Here is a 20,973-nt window from a genome sequence, read left to right as displayed (position 1 = left end):
GAATATTTGTGGAGTTACTAGTTTTAATTTCATTCAAATTGCTATTTTTAAGTTGATTTGAATTACTATTTCTTAAATTTTAAATCTCACTTAAATAACTATTTTGGGTTGATTTAAATTATTATTTTTAAGTTGCTTTAAATAACTTTTTAAATTTTTATTAAATAACTTTTTAAATTTCAATTAAATAACTATTTAATTTGTTGTAAGATCAAGCAAGATAAATACTCAGGGATAAAGCTAATTAAATAGTCCACAGGATTGGATTTAATCTGACACAAAAACATCTTAAGTTTAATTTTAAAGGTTTAATTTAAAGGAAAAATTCATGGCAGGAAAGCTCCAAGGCGTGGTCGGCTCCTCTTGCTACATGTGGCAGACTGGGGACAGTTCCAGTCCCCAGGGTCAGCATGTGTGCAGGAAGTGTCTCCAGTTACAGCTCCTGGAAGCTCGAGTTTCAGAGCTGGAGTGGCGGCTGGAGGCACTGTGGAGCATCCGCGAGTCGGAGAGCATCGTGGTTAGCACGTATAGAGAGGTGGTCATTGTGGTGAACGTTTTGCAGTAACCATTCACCATGTATATAACTTTATCATGCTGTTGCCCATGTGGGCTTCACCTATGGACCATTGTAAAGTATTACCTGTAATGTATCATGTTGGTGCCTTGTGGGCTCTGCCCCTGGCTCCACCCCTTGAGGGGAGGTATAAAGAGCAGTAGCCATGTAGGCGGCTCTCACTAGCAGACCAGTCGCAGGCAGGCACTGTTCTAGTTGATTAAAGCCACAGTTTACTTCTACTCCTGCTTTCGTGTGAATTGATGGTCGCATCATCACACCGCAGGCTCAGGGTCCGCAGGCAGGAAGGGAATGGGTGACCACCAGACAGAGCAAGAGAGCGAGGCAGGTAGTGCAGGAATCTCCTGTGGCCATTCCCCTGCAGAACAGATATACCGCTTTGGATACTGTTGAGGGGAATGGCCTCTCGGGAAAACAGCAACAGCCAAACTCGTGGCACCATGGTTGGTTCTGCTGCAGAGGGGAGGAGTGATAAGTGTGACAGTGCAATAGTTATAGGGGATTCAATTGTAAGGGGAATAGACAGGCGTTTCTGTGGCCACAAACGAGACTCCAGGATGGTATGTTGCCTCCCTGGTGCTAGGGTCAAGGATGTCTCGGAGCGGGCACAGGACATTCTGGAGGGGGAGGGTGAACAGCCAGTGGCCGTGGTACACATCGGTACAGACGACATAGGAAAAAAAAGGGATGAGGTCCTAAAAGCAGAATACAGGGAGCTAGGAAGGAAGTTAAGAAATCGGACCTCAAAGTTAGTGATCTCAGGATTACTACCGGTGCCACGTGCTAGTCAGAGTAGAAATGACAGGATAGATACGTGGCTAAAGGGACGGTGTCAGGGGGACGGTTTCAGATTCCTGGGGCATTGGGACCGGTTCTGGGGGAGGTTGGACCTGCTCAAACTGGACGGGTTACACCTGGGCAGGACTGGAACTGATATCCTAGGGGGGCTATTTGCTAGAGCGGTTGGGGAGCATTTAATCTAATGTGGCAGGGGGATGGGAACCGATGCAGGAAGTCGGAAGGTAGTAAAACACGAGCAGAAACAAAAGGCAGTAAGGGGGAAAGTGTAAGGCAGAGAAGCCATAGTCAAAAATCAAAAAGGGCGACATTATAAGGTACAGTGACTGAGGGGAGCTCAGTGAATAGGCCCAGTAATACTAAAAGGAATAAAACGGGAAGTAAAAACATAAATGAAAGCAACGCGGCAGGTTGTGACATGAAGATCATAGATCATAGAATTTACAGTGCAGAAGGAGGCCATTCGGCCCATCGAGTCTGCCCGGCTCTTGGAAAGAGCACCCTAACCAAGGTCAACACCTCCACCCCATCCCCACAACCCAGTAACCCCACCCAACACTAAGGGCAATTTTGGACACTAAGGGCAATTTATCATGGCCAATCCACCTAACCGGCACATCTTTGGACTGTGGGAGGAAACCGGAGCACCCGGAGGAAACCCACGCACACACGGGGAGGATGTGCAGACTCCGCACAGACAGTGACCCAAGCCGGAATCGAACCTGGGACCCTGGAGCTGTGAAGCAATTGTGCTATCCACAATGCTACCGTGCTGCCCCAAGATATGGGTTCAACGACAAAGAAAATGAGGAGAAATGGTAAGAGGAAAAATAACTTAGGAGAGGTTACTGATCAAGGTGTTAAGATTAAGAACAGAGGTAAAGAAGCCAACATAAGTGTACTTTACCTGAATGCTCGTAGTATTCGGAATAAGGTAAATGAGTTGATGGCGCAAATCATTGTGAATGACTATGATTTAGTGGCCATTACTGAAACATGGTTAAAGGATGGTCATGGCTGGGAGTTAAATATCCAAGGGTATCAAACTATTCGGAAGGACAGAGTGGATGGTAAGGGAGTTGGTGTACTCTGTTATTTAAGGGTGACATCCGGGCAATAGTAAGGGATGACATTGGTGCTATGGAGGATAAGGTTGAATTCACTTGGGTGGAAATCAGAAATAGTAAGGCGAAAAAGTCATTGATTAGAGTAGTCTATAGGCCACCAAATAGTAACATTATGGTGGGGCTGGCAATAAACAAAGAAATAACTGATGCATATAGAAATGATACAGCAGTTATCATGGGGGATTTTAATCTACATGTCGATTGGTTTAACCAGGTCGGTCAAGGCAGTCTTGAGGAGAAGTTTATAGAATGTATCCGCAATAGTCCCCTCGAACTGTATGCAATGGAACCTACGAGGGAACAAGCAGTCCTAGATCTGGTCCTGTGTAATGAGACAGGATTGATTCATGATCTCATAGTTAGGGATCCTCTCAGAAGGAGCGATCAGAATATGGTGGAATTTAAAATACAGATGGAGGGTGAGAAAGTAAAATCAAACACTCGTGTTTTGTGCTTAAACAAAGGAGATTACAATGGGATGAGAGAAGAGCTAGCAAAGGTAGACTGGGAGCAAAGACTTTATGGTGAAATAGTTGAGGAACAGTGGAGAACCTTCCAAGCGATTTTTCACAGTGCTCAGCAAAGGTTTATACCAACAAAAAGGAAGGACGGTAGAAAGAGGAAAAATCGACTGTGGATATCTAAGGAAATAAGGGAGAGTATCAAATTGAAGGAAAAAGCATACAAAGTGGCAAAGATTAGTGGGAGTCTAGAGGATAGGGAAATCTTTAGGGGACAACAGAAAGCTACTAAAAAAGCAATAAAGAAGAGTAAAATAGATTATGAGAGTAAACTTGCTCAGAATATAAAAACAGATAGTAAAAGTTTCTACAAATATATAAAACAAAAAAGAGTGGCTAAGGTAAATATTGGTCCTTTAGAGGGTGAGAGGGGAGATTTAATAATGGGAGATGAGGAAATGGCTGAGGAACTGAACAGGTCTTCACAGTGGAAGACACAACCAACATGCCATTGACTGATGGAAATGAGGCTATGACAGCTGAGGACCTTGAGATGATTGTTATCACTAAGGAAGTAGTGATGGGCAAGCTAATGGGGCTAAAGGTAGACACGTCTCCTGGCCCTGATGGAATGCAACCCAGAGTGCTAAAATTGATGGCTAGGGAAATTGCAAATGCACGAGTGATAATTTACCAAAATTCACTAGACTCTGGGGTGGTCCCGGCGGATTGGAAATTAGCAAACGTGACACCACTGTTTGAAAAAGGAGGTCGGCAGAAAGCGGGTACTTAAAGGCCAGTTAGCTTAACTTTGGTAGTAGGGAAGATGCTGGAATCTATCATCAAGGAAGAAATAGCGAGGCATCTGGATGGAGATTGTCCCATTGGGCAGACGCAGCATGGGTTCATAAGGGCAGGTTGTGCCTAACTAATTCAGTGGAATTTTTTGAGGACATTACCAGTGTGGTAGATAACGGGGAGCCAATGGATGTGGTATATCTGGATTTCCAGAAAGCTTTTGACAGGGTGCCACACAAAAGATTGCTGCATAAAATAAAGATGCATGGCATTAAGGGGAAAGTAGTAGCATGGATAGAGGATTGGTTAATTAATAGAAAGCAAAGAGTGGGGATTAATGGGTGTTTTCTAGTTGGCAATCAGGTGGTGTCCCTCAGGGTTCAGTGTTGGGCCCACAACTGTTCACAATTTACATAGATAATTTGGAGTTGGGGACCAAGCGCAATGTGTCCAAGTTTGCAGACGACACTAAGATGAGTGGTAAAGTAAAAAGTGCAGAGGATACCGGAAGTCTGCAGAGGGATTTGTATAGGTTAAGTGAATGGGCTAGGGTCTGGCAGATGGAATACAATGTTGACAAATGTGAGGTTATCCATTTTGGTAGGAATAACAGCAAAAGGGATTATTATTTAAATGATAAAATATTAAAACATGCTGCTGTGCAGTGAGACCTAGGTGTGCTAGTGCATGAGTCGCAAAAAGGTGGTTTACAGGTGCAACAGGTGATTAAGAAGGCAAATGGAATTTTGTCCGTCATTGCTAGAGGGATGGAGTTTAAGGCTCGGGAGGTTATGCTGCAATTGTGTAAGGTGTTAGTGAGGCCACACCTGGAGTATTGTGTTCAGTTTTGGTCTCCTTACCTGAGAAAGGACGTACTGGTGCTGGAGGATGTGCAGAGGAAATTCACTTGGTTAATCCCAGAGTTGAGGGGGTTGGATTACGAGGATGGGTTGAGTAGACTGGGACCGTACTCGTTGGAACATAGAAGGATGCGGGGGGATCTTATAGAAACATATAAAATTATGAAGGGAATAGATAGGATAGATGCGGGCAGGTTGTTTCCACTGGCGGGTGAAAGCAGAACTAGGGGGCATAGCCTCAAAATAAGGGGAAGTAGATTTAGGACTGAGCTTAGGAGGAACTTCTTCACCCAAAGGGTTGTGAATCTATGGAATTCCCCGCCCAGTGAAGCAGTAGAAGTTCATTCATTAAATGTTTTTAAGATAAAGATCGATAGCTTTTTGAAGAATAAGGGGACTAAGGGTTATGGTGTTCGGGCCGGAAAGTGGAGCTGAGTCCACAAAAGATCAGCCATGATCTCATTGAATGGGGGAGCAGGCTCGAGGGCCCAGATGGCCTACTCCTGCTCCTAGTTCTTATGTTCTTATGTTGGCCTTTCACCCTCTGCAGACAATGGTGATTGGGATTCAACCAGAAATGGTGGCCTTCCTCCTATTCGCCGCAGCCCTGGGGATGCCCTGTGGTTTTACGAGCGGGAGGCGATCGAGGAGAAGGAAGAAGCTGCAGCAGTGGAGCGGGCAGCAGCGGAGCGGGCAGCAACAGAGTGGGCACCAGCGGAGCGGGCAGCAGCGGAGTGGGCAGAGGGGCAGCTAGCAGCCGCCCAGGATGGAGAGTGAGCCACCCAACTGGCCGAGGAAGAGGAGGTGTCAAGGAGGCACCACATGAGGCCTCGTGTGTACAGGTACTGCCTGTCAATCGAGGACCTGCCGGACTGGCATACCGTCGAAAACTCCGGTTGAGCAGAAAGACAGTGATACATACCTGCCGCGCTGTGGGGTGGGGGCTCTGGGTTGGCAGTAACACCGAGTCTGGTCCATGGGATGGAGGATGATGACAACCTGCTCTGCGATGAGCTCTGGTGCTCCGCATCATATGACAATGTCTGACTCGTGCCCATGGTAGCACTTTCCACTGTCCACCTGGGTGATCCCTGCATGCGAGCGGACCATTCCATCACACGGTCCCATCGAATCCCTGGGGTGTGTCTTGTGAACAGATATTGACAGGTTTGTGCCCTAGCTCCTGTAACTGAATTGTGCCCTGCACCCGTGCCAACTTAACTTGTGTGTACGTTCCTAGTCTTATGGGCCCTAACACTAGGCCCAGGTGGTTCCCCAGATCGTACAGCAGGAGTGGAGGCAGCCAGGTGTGATCCATGCCCTGCGACCTGGTTCCCCGTTAGCGGACGTCCTCTAGGGCCATCGGTGTCCCTGCTGGCATGGTGCCACCTATTCTGCCTGCTGCCCACCAGATGCGCAAGGGAAAGGAGGCGGGTGGGGGGAGTCCGAGGTACTGCGGTGTTCTGGCACCTCCCCTGCAGGAGCCATCGGCATGGGCCCCATCACCTCCTCTTCGGTCGGGGCACCTGATGGCCCACAGGCTACTCCATGGGTCGGGGGTGCGAGTGGAGCTATCCCCTGAAGCTCCCCGACACCTGGCGCTGCCAGTCCTGAAGGCCCGCTCTGGTCTCGACCAGGATCTGCATGCTCGCGGTCATGGAGCACAGGGAGTGGAATGTCTCCGTCTGGGACTGCGCCACATCACGCTGCGACTGTGCCACCAACTTATGGTTCTGTATCACATCAGCCAGTGACTGCGCCACCTCCCTCTATATCTGTGCCACCTTGCCAATGCCTGGGCAATGCCGCCGATGTTCCCAGCCATGGCCTGCTGTGACTGGGCCACGTTCAGGAGCGCCACTGCGATTTCCAGGTGGCTCTGGAACATGGTCACCTGTGAGGCGACAACCCTGTCCTTGGCCGCTGCCAGCCCTTGCACAGAATGTCCCAGGCCTTGGACATGTCGATCTATAGTCAATATCTTCGCCCCCAATTCCTCCATCATGGACGCCACCCGTGTAGTGTTGGCCTGGGTGGCATGCATGGTCAGCACCACCGCCTACTCCTGCACGCGGTTGGACTCCTCCAACTGCACCTGCAGGTGCTGGATGCTCACTGACAACCCCTCATGTAGCCCCTGCAACTGTGACTGCATCTCCACAATCGATGGGAATGTCTGTTCCAAAAGCCCAAGACCCTTCTGGACGACAGCTAGTTCCTAGGGTCGGCCCATCATCTGACCGTCCGCACCCTCGGGAGTTCCTACTTCCACCTGCTGTACTGGATCAGCTGTGTGGTGCGCACCAGATAGTGTCACAGGAGCCTCTTCGCTAAAGTGCCCAGCCGAGGTGGATGTCTTTGGGATGGTGGAAGGTGTTGGAGACAGGTGTGACGGGAAATCTGTGTCATCTTCGGACTCGAGCTCCGGGATCTCCTGAGTCTCGGGTGCAGGGCTGATGTCCGAGCTGCTCCCATCACTGCCCGACTCACAGGGGGGGGTTCCAGCTGTGGCACTGGCTGGGGGCGGGGGTGCCACATGGACCCGCCCCGTCTCCAGCAGATCCTACAAGACGCAAGACAAGACGCATAATTATGCCACGGGCCGGGAGATGACTGGGGTTGGGGGTGGTGGTAGTTAGGGTGAGAGTGTGGGTGGGGGTGAGGGTGGTGTTGCAGGGTTTTGACACACATGTCGTAGGGAACTGCAACTCAGCAGGGCATCACTTCCTCGCCCGCGGTCAAGCTCCACCTCGGCGACCTCCCTTTCCTCCGGGTCACAGACCATGCCCAGGGCCCTTTGCTTGGCAACGGTGAGGGGGCCGCAGGTACGGCGGTCCCCATCCTGTCTTCTCCCGCTGCCGGTTGTGCACGGCCTTCTCCTGGGGCGGAACACATAGAACGATAGTGTTAGACAATCTGACACATTCAGCCCAGGGGGTGGGTAGGTAATGGACTCAGTGGCCAGGTTACCTGGCCATGGCAGTTGGTATTGGTACCCGCATGTGATGCCGGGTGGGGGTTTGGCCGTCCTGCTGGCGGGACGGGTGGCGGGGGTAGGGATGCGGGTGTGTCGGAAGGGGGTTAGTGCCAGGTGCACAGTGCTGCCTACTCATCCTGGCCGCCCTGAGGAGGTGGTGCAGTTATTTCCGGCATTGCGGCCCGTCCGTACAGTGTTGTTGGTGGCGTTCACGGCCTCTGCCACCTGCACCCAGACGCAACAAATAGCGGCAGCTGGCAGCGTCCTTCCCAGGCCGGGGTACAGATTCATCCGCCAATCCTCCACCGCGCCCAACAGGATCTCCAGCTCGACATCAGTGAAGCGTGGACCTGCTCTCCTTGCTGCCATCTTGTTGGTTGCCATGGTGTGTGTGGGGAGTGAAGTGTGTATATGCAGCTGCAGCTTGTCAGCCTCCCGAGTGTCAATCACGGAACCGGTGAATCCGGCACCGTTTCCCATTAGAACCGATTGTGTTCCAGTGGCATCGGTGCCAGCCCCTTAACGGTAGCAGCATCGGTGCAGGGGAGGTGCTGGTTTTTCTATCGTAAAAGTTCACAGATTCTGCATTAGCGTCAGCACTTAGTCTCAGAGATGGAGAATCCCGCCCAGGGTTTATCAAAGTCAGGGTCGCGACCTGCTGGCGGGTTTCAGCAGGGTCGCGGAACGATCGGATGCGCCGTTCCTGTGGTGGTCCCAATCACAGGAGGAGCGCCCATCTTTTGCTTGGAGAATGGTGGTCAAGTTTGAAAATGTCCACTGCCCTGGCTGATAGAGGGAGAGTCTGCAATGGGCGGTGGTCAGCGGCTCAGGGCTCACCCCTGTTTTTTGTGGAGACGTCCGAGTGTCAGCTGACGTCCGGGAGGATTTGTGCCGGGAGCTTGGGGTGAGTGAGAGACCCGGCACTTGAGGGGGAGAAGAGGCCGCTCCGGTCCCACGGTCGGGAGGAAGGTCTCCTCTTGTGAGTGCACTCGATTCCCAGTGCACCTGTGTTCGAGGCTCGGTGTGCTCCTTCCCCCACCCCCTGCCCCTCCCTCTGGCCCTGGTGACTGGACCCCCTATCCTTGTTCAGGAAGGAACTGAAGGCACTATTGCGAAGTTTGCAGATGATACAAAGATCTGTAAAGGGACAGGTAGTATTGGGGAAGCAGGTGGGCTGCAGAAGGACTTGGACAGGCTAGGAGAGTGGGCAAAGAAGTGGCAGATGGAATACAAATGTGGAAAAGTGTGAGGTTATGCACTTTGGTAGGAAGAAAGAGGCATAGACTATTTTCTAAATGGGAAAGGCTTCGGAAGTCTGAAGCACAAAGAGACGTAGGAGTCCTAGTTCATGATTCTCTTAAGGCTAACGTGCAAGTTCAGTTGGCACTTAGGAAGCAAATGCAATGTTAGCATTCATGTCGAGAGGGTGAGAATACAAGAGCAGGGATCAACTTCTGAGGCTGTATAAGGCTCTGGCCAGACCCCAGTTAGAATGCTGTGAGCAGTTTTGGGCCTTGTATCTAAGGAAGGATGTGCTGGCCTTGGAGGGGGTCCAGAGGAGGTTCACAAGAATGATCCCTGGAGTGAAGAGCTTGTCATATGAGAAGAGGTTGAGGACTCTGGACCTGTACTTGATGGAGTTTAGAAGGATGAGGGGGGATCTCATTGAAACTTACAGAATACTGAGAGGCTTGGATAGAGTGGACGTGGAGAGGATGTTTCCACTTGTAGGAGAGACTAGAACCCGAGAGCACAGCATGAGACCGAAGGGACGGTGCTTTAAAACAGAGATGCGGAGGAATTTCTTCAGCCAAAGGGTGGTGTATCTGTGGAATTCATTGTGGTCTTATGGTCACTGAGATCGAACTTGAAGAAGGTAAGACCCCAACATAGGGTCTGCTGGCAGAGGATCAACTTCCTCAAGATGTGAGAGTGGTTAGCACTGCTGCCTCACAGTGCCAGGGACCCAGGTTCGATTCTGGCCTCAGGTGACTGTGTGGAGTTTGCACTTTCTCCCATATCGGCGTGGGTTTTCTCCGGGTGCTGCAGTTTCCTCCCACAGTCCAAAGATGTGCAGGTTAGGTGGATTGGCCATGCTAAACTTGCCCCTTTGATTATGCCGTTATGGTTATGGGTTATGCCGGTCAGGTGGGGTGCAGGGGTACGGCTGGGAAGTGGGCCAAGGTAGGATGTTCTTTCAGAGGATCGGTGCAGACTCAACGGGCCAAATGGTCTCCTTCTGCACTGTAGGGATTCTATGAACTGAGTAGCAATGTCTCAGGATAGTAAGGTTTTCAGGGGAGACCTTTTCTGACATCTGTAGAACCCTGGATTATTAGATTACCAACAGAATACTAATTGTTGACATCTAACTTTATGAGAAGAAGCTAACATCCAATCTGGTTATTTCTGACATTTGACTTTGTTAGATGTCCTTCTTTGTAGGGTAGTAAAGTGGGAAAACAACACAGAGTGGAAAGATGCTAAGGGAGAGGGACTCTGAGAGCAAAAAAAAAAACGGGAACTTGGAGACTGAAAAAACAGTTTGCGTGAGAATGGAATGTACTCCACCTCCTCCTGCGCAAGGCTCAGCCTAATGCAGCTCAAAGTGATGCAGAGCGCACCTGACCAGAACCCGAATGAGCAGGTTCTTCCCGGAGGTGGAGGACAAATGTGAGCGGTGCCAGAGGGGCCCGGACAACCACACCCACATGTTCTGGGCTTGTCCCAAGCTTGCTGGGTTCTGGACAGCCTTCTCCGAGGCAATGTCCAAGGTTGTTGGGGTGAGGGTGAAGCCATGCCCAAATGTGGCAATCTTCGGGGTATCGGAGCAGCCAGAATTACACATGGGGAAGGGGGCCAACGCCCTGGCTTTCACTTCCCTAATCGCACGCCGGAGAATCCTGCTCGGCTGGCGATCAGCAGCATCACCCACAGCTGCAGACTGGCTCGCTGACCTCTCGGAATTTCTCCACCTGGAGAAGATTAAGTATGCCATCCGAGGATCGGTTGAAGGCTTCCTCGATACATGGGGGCATTCGTTGGCCTGTTCCAAAACCTGTCCGAGGCCAGCAACAAGGAGCAAGTTAAGAATACGGGAAAAAGAGGAAGAAAAAGAGGGAAGGCAGGGGGGAAAAACAAGATAGATGAGGAACCAAAGGACTGCGCAACGCAGAGGGAGGGGGGAGGAGAAGACGGAAGGCAGGTAGGAAAGCCACAAAAGAGAAGAGGGGCTAACCCCCCTCCCTGAACACAAAAGTAAAGCACAGCCAAAGCCAACGGGGAGGGGGGGAGATAGTGGGGGGGGGGGGGGGGGGAGAGGGGGGGGGGGGGGACTGGGGGGTGGGGGGGAGGGGGCGACAGAAGGGACCATAAACCAAACCAGAGGGCGGCGATAGGGTTAATTAAAGGAAGGACAGGATAAGCCTTTCTGTAGAATTAAGTAAATTAACGCAGTTAAGAAAAATGTGATGTATATATACAATTGTTTATAAATATGAAAAATGCCAATAAAAAGAATTTTAAAAAAAGAATGGAATGTAGATGTTCCTATGAGGTAAAAAAAACCACACAGGATGTAAAAGCATTGAGATAGAGTACCAGGGACCATTAAGTAATTGAGCAAGGTTTAGCAACAGCTACATAAACTATTCTTGGTTGACCAACAAAAGTCTCCTCCCAGACAGTGCTAAAGATGATTGGGGAAAGAGAGGGGGGTAATTCAATACTGTAGCTGCTCCTTTTCCTGCCAGGAGATCTGCTGCCGGGGTATTCCATGCTCATGTGCCTCATGCTATCCCTCATATGCCCACTGAAGCTTGTCTGCAACCACTTTGTGACATCCATCATACACTAGGTCGAGCCCGCTTTCTGCTGCCCTTTACTTTGCCTCTGGAAGAGATCTTTTCAGCTCTGATCAAAATACAGACATTTTCTTTTCAGGAAGTGATTCTTTTTAAGAGTTTGATTTGCTTGCAATTCCAAGCACCTCTTCGTTTGCTGTATGTTCTGCCCATGGAAATGTTAGTAAACGTCTTAACGTTCATATTTCAAAGGCCTCCATTTTCTTCCACAGATGTTAATTTGTTCTCCAGGTATACGGGAAAATGGATAAGATGTAACATTTTATGAGTTTTTCCCTTGTTACAAGCTTGAGTTTTCTGTTGTTAACACATCCTTCATCTTCACAAAATTACTTCTAGCGTTCTCTGTCCTTCTGACTTCTGCATCACACCTGCCATCTTTTGTTTTGATTTGTCCTAAATAGACCAACGTATCTATTTTTTCCAGTTTGACACTATCCATTTCAATCTTTACTCTAGTTTCTTCCAATGTATTACTTCTAAACTATCACTGGGGGCGATTTTGAACCCATACTCGCCGTCTGCGGGAGCAGCGGCACAGGCGGATAATTTCATGCGAATCGGGAAGCACAATTCTCACCGGAGAGATCCCGTTTCCCGATTTTCCCTGCCCTTTGCCAGTGACGTCACAAGATTCACGTCCGGGCGTAAACCTCACTTTAATACATTTCCATCAATTGAAATATTATTTACGGGCCCCCCACCACATGAACCCCCCTGACTAAATATTCACACCTCACTGATGTGATATCATGTCGGCGAGGTTCACAACAGGTTTGGTCTGATGAGAAGCAGTCAAAGGGATCTCTCTGGAGGGGTGGAGGCTGCAGAGGCAACAATACCCCCAGGGGAGGGGGTAGAGGGGCATGCCCATGCAGTGCCAACCTGTGCCAGGAGGATGTATCAGGGCGGGCTCTAGTCGGAGCCCTGGGGTGGGGGAGATTAGACCCTGAGGTTGGGGGAGTGCTGGCTATTCTTCTGAGGTGTTGATGGGGGGTGCAATGGCAGAGATGAATGTGAGGGGAGGAGGGAGCAGAATGCTGGCAAGGATTGTCAATGGGGGAGAGCCCTGATACCTCCATGATGGGGACTGGATACCATTAGGCTGCAGTGTTGATTGGGGTGCCCTTTAAAAATTCTCTTTGGTGCCAGTTGCTGGTTCTATGAGGCCCCGCCCCACCAGAGTGATGGCGTAAACCACACCCACTCATTTTCTTTGTCTCTGAGGCTCAAGATTTGGAGATAAAACTGGTCGGGGCAACTGGAGAGTTGCACATCAGTTTTCAATCTGAGCCTGACACTTTGAAAATAATGGTAAGGTTCCACCCACAGTTTTTATTTTTTTCAGGTGTTGAGATTCAATCCATATTTGAAACTTCTAAATTTTACTTAATGTACAATATTTTGTATGGCCTCTTCAAGTAGCGCTGTCTTGTCAGCGTACTGCAAGTTTGTTATGTTTCTTGCCTCTAATTTGTACCCCGGAAGTACATCTAATTTTCTGCATATTTGTTCTTTAACAGATTCAATAATTTAGATGAAAGTGCACAACTTTGTCATACTTCTGTCTTCATTTGAAATATACTTGATTGTGCCTCTTCTAACCTAATGCTCGCCTTTTGGTGCAAGAATAGGCCCTGCATTAATCTCACGGGCTGGATTCTACGCACCCCGACGCCGAAATCAGGGACGGCGCCGGGGCGGAGAATTCAGTTTGACTCCAAAATCGGGACCGGCACCAAGAAGCGGCGTCACCGGGGAGTTCGCCACGCCGCCTGGGGCCATTGCCAGAGGCCCGCTACCGACATCCTCCATCCCCGACCAGCCGAAGTCCCGACGGCGTGGAACTAACCTAGTATTGCCGGTCGGGATAATCACATGGCAGCTTCGGACTCAGTCCCGAGATTTAATCCGAGTCCCTGCTAGCCCCCTGCAGGGCTGGGAATTCGTGTCCTTTAATCCAGGATTTTCAGGAGTAAAACTCCACTGCTTTGACGCCGGCTTGGCGACATAGTTTTAAAAAAAGGAGAATCCAGCCCCACATCTTTACTGTTAATGTCACATTTTATTGGGTAATAAACATGTCCTAACTGTCTCAATAAAATTAATTCACAACAAAGCTTTGCTGCCATATCTGTTGAAGCCTTAAAAGGGTCAATTCCTCCCACTCCTTACAAGCACCATTCCAGTGAGCTAGTTGGATACACATTGCCAGTGGCCATTAAGGTACCTGTCACTGAAGGCCCCCCTCTGGGTCACTGCCTTTCACCATGCTTGTACACTCTCTTCTCCTGCAGGGAACGGAAGCATTGTGTTATGCGTGTTCACAATGGTTTGTGTGGATAGGAGGGAAGGACAATATTTGCGGAGGGTAATAGTGATGAAAGAGGACATTAGGATGAGGGGATGTGTGCATGTGAGCTTTCCAGGTGAGCATGTGAAGTGATTAGAGTGAGAGGAAGGAATGGAGCTGCAAGGTGTACTGTTCTGAAGAGTGCTGCAGAGGGGAATCCAAGATCCTGGAGCTTGGCACCTAAACGTGTTTCACCATAGAACCATTGAATTCCTACAGTGCAGAAGGAGGCAATTCGGCCCATTGAGCCTGCACAGACCTTGCGAAACACCACCCTACCGCCCTATCTCTGTAACCCCTCCTAACCTGCAAGTCCTTGGACACTAAAGGACAATTTAGCATGGCCAATCCACCTAACCTGCACATCTTTGGATTGTGGGAGGAAACCGGAGCACCCGGAGGAAAAGCACACAGACACAGGGAGAAAGTGCAAACTCCACTCAGACAGTTTTGCCACTCATCTTTCCTGTCCTCCTGAGGTTCCTTGATCCATTTGGTCCACAGTCTGTCTCTAGATTGGAAAGTCCACACTCCTGCTGCTCACTTCCTCAACCACTTCTGCACATACCAGCTTGGTTGGAATAGTCGTCCTCTTCCTCCTTTCGCTCGGAGAGCTCACCTCACTGGAGCCTCATACGCCCCACATCAGGATCTTCAGGAAAGAATGAGAGACCCAGGGATAAGCTTTCCAGAGTTTCCTCTCATAAATTAATGAATGATCGTTAATAGTCATGGTTAATGATCATAAAAACTGTCCAATTCAATAGGCATTGTGTTCTATAGCTAACAAAATTAGATTTGCTTTGATCAAATGGAAATAACAGTAACATTCTGTGATAGAAGGTACAGAAGTAAAGATTCTAATTACGCCAAAGACATCAGAACAGTCACCTTTATTACTTGTTTTCCACTCGAACAGTACATTACCACCTCCCCACCCACCTTTTCCCAGTCTAGTAGTTGTTCTCATTCATTTACTGACTCTCACACCCACAAGAACAAACCATTTTTTTTTATTTTACAAAAAGAAAGGAACCTTCGATAAAAGAGTTGCTCATTCGGCTCACCAAAGTTGCTCTGTCTTTTTGATGTCAATACCAATTCCTGGCCTTCTCTCCATATCCTGTAATATCTTCATTTTCCAAGAATTTATGTCTGCCTTTTAAACAACCAAATTGATTCTCTATTTGAAACAGTGAATTCCATATTCTACACCGCTTCTGTGAACAGTTTTCATACATTCTTTGAACTGGCTTAGTTTTAATGTTCAGAATTTACCAAAAGTAGGTCAAAACTAAATGCAGAGTTTATTGCAATAAAAAAACAGCTGCAATATTGATCAGCGTTGTTAAAAATGAGTGCAATAAGGGAAGAAATAGTATTAGTGAACTCAGATCTTACAGCGCTGTGTAAATAATCACCAAAACTCTTCAACATAAAACTCTAGCTTATGCTGTCTCTCGTATGCAAGATGAGATCTCTTCTCAGGTAGAACTTTTGGAAAAATTATCACACTATCCTTTGTGGTTAACCTCAGTCATGTTTCTGGTTTGTATGACTACAGATTATTGCAGCATGAAACCTCGCAGTCAGACTTGGAGCTAAAGTGACAAGTCTGCCTGGTGAGACCAGATGAGTCTCTGCTCGGTGAGATGACCTATATTGATTTGACAGAATTTTAGTAACATTTTTGTGTTTGCCACAAATCTTAGTGGGCTGTGCCTCTCACTAACTATTTTGTTACATTCAGTGGTCCAGGATAGAAACAATATTTAATGAAAATTCCATCATAGGCATTTTAATCCGGGTCTAATGTGAACTTTGCGTACATGGCAAAGCCCCACTGGGGCTGGTCAATCTCTGATCAATAGTAAATGCATAACATTACAGTTTGGAGCATAGTGACAAACTACGGAGGAATAGGACAAATACTTCTTGGGAGCGAGAGATTTATGAACCAAAGCAGGATTTGTAATAGACTGTTCAGTGACACATGTACTTGTCGTATTTCAAAGAGCAGCTTCATGCCAATAATAATCTTTATTAGTGTCACAAGTAGGTTTACATTAACACTGCAATGAAGTTGCTGTGTAAATCCCCTAGTCGCCACACTCCGGCGCCTGTTCAGGTACACAGAGGGAGAATTCAGAATGTCCAATTCACCTAACAAGCAAGTCTTTCGGGACTTGTGGGAGGAAACTGGAGCACCCGGAGGAAACCCACACAGACACGGGGAGAACGTGCAGATTCCACACAGACAGTGACTCAAGCTGGGAATCGAACCTGGGACCCTGGTGCTGTGAAGCAACAGTGCTAACCACTGTGTTCCGCGCCGCCCTTAAACAAAATTGCCACGGTTGGGCTAAAAAAGTAAAAGAACTAAAGATGGTTGTGCTGAGCCGACCTCATCATATAGAGAGAAAATAAATTGAAATTAATGCAATATTTAAATCTGTAGCTGCAGGCAATAATTTCCTTGCATGCCTTAATGGGCTCCATCCTGCGCTCAAATTCACTGTTGAAATTGAGTAGCCAAATGAACTCCCGTTTCTTGACATACTAGTTGAGTAAGCTGCCAGGGGTCTCTCTATTATGGTCTACTGCAACCTACGTTCACTGATCAATATACATGTTGCATTTCGTACAGTACCCCATGCTACAATATTGGTCTTATAATCAACTTTTTAAATAGGATCTCAAAGCATTTGCTCACCTTGTGAGCTTGATGTTGAAATAGAGCACATCAAAGGTATCCTGTGGGATAGTGGCTTCCCTGATCAGATTATTTGGCGCAAAGTTATGAAGAGGCCTACAGCCATTACTTTTGGTCCAGGAAACATATTTAAAAATAGAGGTACCAATTGTTCCGCAAACATCTTATAAAACTCAATGGGGAAGCCATCAGGGCCAGGAGCTTTACCCTGCATTCGATAATTTCCTCTGGACCCAACGAGGATTCCAACTCTTCCCGGCTCTCACCCTCCACAAATGGATTGCCCATCCAAAGAAATCCGTCATGGCTGAGCTCTCCGCCAGGGACCCCGATCTACAGCGATCCAGAAAAACGATTCAAAAGCCACATTGGCCTAAGCCGGGGCGGAAACCAGGTTGCCACTCGAATCTCACACCTGTACATTCTCCTGGGAAGCAGCCTGCTGTCTCAGCTAGTGAGCTAAGAGGTGACTGGCCTTCTCCTGTGTTCATAAAATACACCCCTCGAATGTCACAGCTGGCCCACCACTTTATTCGTTGATGATAATTCAAATTGTTTCTGCAGCATTTTTCTTATTTGACACCAAATCAGGGGTTGGGGCACGTGAGTATTGATGGGCCATCTCAAGGATGGAGTCCACCAGCCTCTGCTTCTGTGCTTCTCTGTCCTCACTGTCTGTACCATGTGCACTTTGTAGGAAATTATCTCCCCCCCCCCCCCCCCCCCCCCCCCCACCCCCAACACTCCGGTAACCACCTTAAGGGCTTCCCACAGCGTAGAAGGTGAGATAGATTCACTTTTGTTCAACTTAATGTATTCCCCACTGGCGGTGGACATGCGGTCACAAAATCTCTTGTCTGATAATAGTGCCGTATCCATGGCAGACACTGGGAGGGATCTGACTCTCGTGCCAAATCAACAAAATGTAGGGCATGTTCTGAAATCACAATCGCCAAGTAACCTGCTCCCTCCACAAAAGGAAGGAGAGACTTATCCAAAAAGGTCGATACTTGAGTATACCTAATGGACAAGGGACAAAAAGGAAATGTTTTATCACCTGGGTGCAAGAAACACCACCTCCCATCTGCTCCATGAATACCAACAAAACTCTGGTCACCCTTGATGGCGTTAGAGATTTGGGCGTGGACCGATCCGTCCTGGGGTCCAGAGCACAGTTTAAGTGACCCCCAAAATATGCCGATGCAAATTCAATCCAGGGATGGAGACTAGCAGCTTGCTAATAAAATTTGTATCATCCTAGTCTGGAGCATAGACATTAACCAGGACCACCGAGGTATCCGCCAAAGATCCACAGAATAACAAGTCTACCACTGAGGTCAGCCAAGGTCTTAACAGCAGAAAATTTAACCCTTTTATTGATTAATATTGCCGCACCCTGGGCCCTTCCATCAAAGAACAAATGAAAAATTTGTCCCACACACCCCTTCCACATCATTGTCTAGTCTCTGACCCGCAAATGAGTCTCTTGCAGAAACACCACATCTGCATTTAAAATCTTAAGGTAAGCAAATACCCTCGACCTTTTCACTGGGTCATTCAACCCCCTGACATTCCAGTGACCAAACGAATTGGGAAGCCTCCCAGGCCCCCTTGTCCGGCATCAGCCATTTTCATCAGAGGGATTATCCAACAGTAGCATAAGAAGTACAGCAATCAGGCCCACCCAAGATGGCCATCAGACTCACGAACAAGATTAAACAAAGAGAAATCTGCAGTCATTGCCAACAAACTACACTTGCCCCCCCACATCCTGCCCTCAGATACTACTACACCTGTCATAATATCCACGCATGTATATAATGAAGTGCAGACAGTCAGTAATTGACACACAGGATGACCAGTAAGCACACAGCACAGTGCAGCCAATCACCAGACAGGACACCACCACTATAAAGCTAGAGGGCACTAGGTTTCCCGCTCTCTCGGGACCCAGCCACTGAGACAGTCAGAGTCCACGAGCTAGCACAGTGCAAACACCATGCGGTAGTAGTGAGTCTGGTCAGGCTAGTACAAGGTCTCCAGTCAGTTCAGTATAGTATCGACCCACAGTCAAATATGTTTGTTAGTTCTATCGTTCAATAAAACCCGTGTTGGATCTTCTACAGTGTTAGACGTCTGTTTCTCGCATCGCTGCATCAAGTGCAGTCCACATCGAATCGACCTGCCTAACATATCATGGGACCACGGAGTGATACTGAAAATTGACGGACCTACCTCGAGTGAATCAGCATTGACCAGCAAGCAGCCATCCGGTGACATGGAAAACATCCAGCCTCCTCCGCAGCTCCGCATCTCCGGCAACCTCGGCGCAAATTGGAAGCTCTTCAAGCAAAAGTTCCTCTGGTACATCGAGGCCTCCGACCTCGAGGCAGCATCGGATGCCAGGAAGATCGCACTATTTCTCTCCACCGCGGGGGACCACGCCATCCACATCTACAACTCCCTCACGTTCGCTGACGGTGAAGACAAAACAAAATTCAAAACAGTCCTGCTGAAGTTTGACAGCCACTGTGACATTGAGGTGAATGACAGCTTTGAACAGTAGGTTTTCCAGCAGAGGCTTCAGGGTAAGGATGAACCTTTTCAGTCTTTCGTCACCCATCTCCGCATCCTAGCGCAGTCATGTAACTATGACTCGACGGCTGATTCCATGATCCGGGATCAGATCGTTTTCGGGGTCCACTCCCTTCGGCAGTAGCTCCTTAAAGTCAAACATTTGACCCTCTCTATCGCTATCGAGACGTGCGTTGTCCATGAGCATGCTAAGAATCGTTACTCCCACACCAGGGCGGCAGAAACAACGAAGCTGGCCTCCCACAAGGCAGAACGGGTGCAGGCCATTGCACAAATGCAGGGCCTGAGCATCGAGGAGAGTGGCCGTTTTGTGCGCTTTTCCCGGGTCCCTGCACATGCGCGCCACGACCGAGTGGACGACGTGCCCGACAGCACAACTGCGCAGGTGCGTACGTCGACCGACCGCACTGCACATGCGCGATGGCGCACGGAACGCGCTGACGGCGGTGTCATGACGTGTCCGAATTGTGGCTCTGCCCATTTAAAGTGGCAATGTCCGGCAAAAGGACGCCAGTGTCTACAGTGTGGCAAGCTTGGCCACTACGCAGCCCTTTGCAGATCTTCTCCACTGCTCAGCAGCCAGCGATCCCAGCTGTGTCGCAGAAGTGTCCGCTAAATACAACAAGGCATGCCAGATTACGATCCCGGCAGCCCAACAGACCCTGATGCTGAGTGCCTCAAGCCCCCATACCGGGTGGGCTTCATAACTACACATGCGCTACCTTCCACCACGACGGCGAAGCGCCTCTCGATCCTCAGTGTGGATCCCGATGACGAGTGGTCTGCTGTCCTCACAGTGAACAAGGCCTGCATCCGGTTCCGACTGGACACCGGCGCATCGGCGAACCTCATCTCGATATCCAACCTCGACATCATCCGCGCCAAACCAAGCATTCTTCCACCGGCCTGGCAGCTCCTTGACTACAATGGCAACGCCATAGCTGCCAGTGGCTCGTGTCAACTAGGGGTATCCAATAAGGCGATGAAGGCGATGCTGCGGTTTGAAATCGTCGGGCCTGACAGAGCATCTCTGCTCGGTGCTCGTGCCTGCAAGCTCCTGATCCTGGTTCAGCGAGTCCACACCATGTCATCATCACCGGCGACGGCCTCGCCCTATGGAAACTTGCAGACCGACATAGATGACATCATCACGCAGTACCGCAGCGTGTTCGATGGAATGGGCATGCTCCTGTACCGATACAAAATCCTGCTCAAGCCGAACGCCTCCCCTGTAATTCATGCACCTCGCCGGGTGCCGGCACCCCTCAAGGATCGTCTGAAGAAGCAATTACAGGACCTCCAAGACCAGGGCATCATATCAAAGATTACAGAGCCCACAGACTGGGTCAGCTCCACGGTCTGCGTCAAGAAGCCGTCAGGGGAGCTTCGCATTTGCATTGACCCTAAGGATCTAAACCACAACATCATGAGGGAGCATTACCCGATACTAAAACGAGAAGAGTTGACCAGTGAGATGGCTCATGCCAAATTCTTTACTAAGCTCGACGCCTCCAAGGGTTTTTGGCAAATACAACTGGACGCGTCCAGTCGCAAGTTGTGCACGTTCAACACCCCGTTTGGTCGTTACTGCTGCAACCGGATGCCTTTTGGCATCATATCTGCCTCCGATGTATTTCACCGCATCATGGAGCAGATGATGGAGGGCATTGAGGGGGTGCGAGTGTACGTTGACAATGTCATTATCTGGTCCACAACGCCCCAGGAACACATCGCTCGCCTCAAGAAGGTATTCCAAAGAATCCATGAACATGGTCTTCAGCTCAACAGGGCCAAGTGCTCATTTGGTCAATCGGAGATCAAATTCCTAGGTGACCACATCTCGCAGCAGGGCGT

General features: G+C 49.0%; 1 long non-coding RNA gene across 2 annotated transcripts in view; it reads left to right on the top strand.

Annotated features, from left to right (window-relative positions):
• Positions 1-13,544, top strand: part of LOC140419543 (uncharacterized) — a 143,172-nt gene extending 129,628 nt beyond the window's left edge. For both annotated transcript variants that reach the window (XR_011945851.1, XR_011945858.1), the window contains one exon: positions 12,982-13,544. This is a non-coding gene — a long non-coding RNA (uncharacterized lncRNA). The remainder of the gene's footprint in view (positions 1-12,981) is intronic.
• Positions 13,545-20,973: the final 7,429 nt, after the last annotated feature.

This window comes from Scyliorhinus torazame, chromosome 1 (assembly GCF_047496885.1).
Source record: "Scyliorhinus torazame isolate Kashiwa2021f chromosome 1, sScyTor2.1, whole genome shotgun sequence".
NCBI classification, from domain to species: domain Eukaryota; kingdom Metazoa; phylum Chordata; class Chondrichthyes; order Carcharhiniformes; family Scyliorhinidae; genus Scyliorhinus; species Scyliorhinus torazame.
Note: the sequence above shows the minus strand (reverse complement) of the source record. Positions and strands in the feature narration are given on the sequence as shown.